Raw genomic sequence first — 1,362 nt, 5'->3', positions numbered from 1 at the left:
TATATATATATATATATATATATATATATATATATATATATATATATGCCTGTTGACATATGCACATTATATATGCCTACAGACATACATGTCTATCTATCCATCAACATGAAATAAAGTGTCTTTTCGAAGAACACAACACATAACTCGGTCCGGGAATCGATCTCACTACCTCATGGTTTCGAACCCGATGCTCTAATTCGAAAGCCATGCGCCTTCACAGTTTTAAGTACTGGCGAGGAAATGTCATACAGCTGGCCGTAATGAATAAAAAATGTTATATCTATTCATTAATATGAATGTTAAGAACTCATATATGTGGCAATTACATATATCCGTGCATTCGTCGACGTTGATTTTGTCTAAAATTCCAGAATGTAATATTTGGGGAAAATATCAAAACATAGGCATGGAAGTAGGTCCGAATTGCACCTAGAAATTTACCTTCCAAGGCAGTATGGCTGTTTATGGAAGATCAGCAGTCGCCCATGCATACCAGCCTCCCCATTCCATGTCACCGAGAAAGACATCGACTGACACAGCTCGGCATCAAGGACATCGGAATTCATTTCTACAGCTGAAAGAACAGTATCAACATGAAATATCAGCATGTCGAAGAAGACAACACATAGCTCGGTCGGGGAATCGATCTCACTACATCATGATTGCAGACCCGATGTTATAATCCTTAAGCCATGCGCCTTCACAGTATTAACTACTGGTGAGGAAATTCCATATAGCTGGCCATGATTGATAACAGAATTTATCTTTATTTCACGTGAAATAACTTACATACCCTTTAGACATTGTTACGTAGAACTCTTTTACGTTTATAACCATTTTTACCTTGGAGGAAGAGATAGAAGTCCACAGGTGCAAGATCTGACTCCTGAAGCGACAGCATGTTGCTATTGTAATGAAGAGTCCAATTCTTCGCGGTCCACGGATTCGATCGATTTCGCCGAATGTCTAAATATCGCAGTAGAACTTTCGATTGGCGGTCTGGCACTGGGAGACGAATTCTCGATGCACAATACCACATTTCCGGGGGCGATGCTCATGGCAGGTCAGTCACGGATATTCCTCCTTTTTTGAAGCGCCTCTGCGATTGGAAACATTGCATACCACCCATTGCCTCGACGTTGTAAGCTTGCGAAGCATGTTCAATGTCACTGTAGCAGTCAGGTTGTAGTCCCAGCCTTCCGAGGTTTACAGATGTTAGAAAATTTGAAGGACTGACAGGGGAACATATTGAATTATATCATAATTAACTGATCTATCTGTATGTTCTTTTACCCGAAGCGAGGAACTGCTTCTCACCCGTCGCATATATATATATATATATATATATATATATATATA

Source organism: Octopus bimaculoides, chromosome 13 (assembly GCF_001194135.2).
Source record: "Octopus bimaculoides isolate UCB-OBI-ISO-001 chromosome 13, ASM119413v2, whole genome shotgun sequence".
Lineage (NCBI taxonomy): Eukaryota > Metazoa > Mollusca > Cephalopoda > Octopoda > Octopodidae > Octopus > Octopus bimaculoides.
This window is presented reverse-complemented; position numbering follows the sequence as displayed.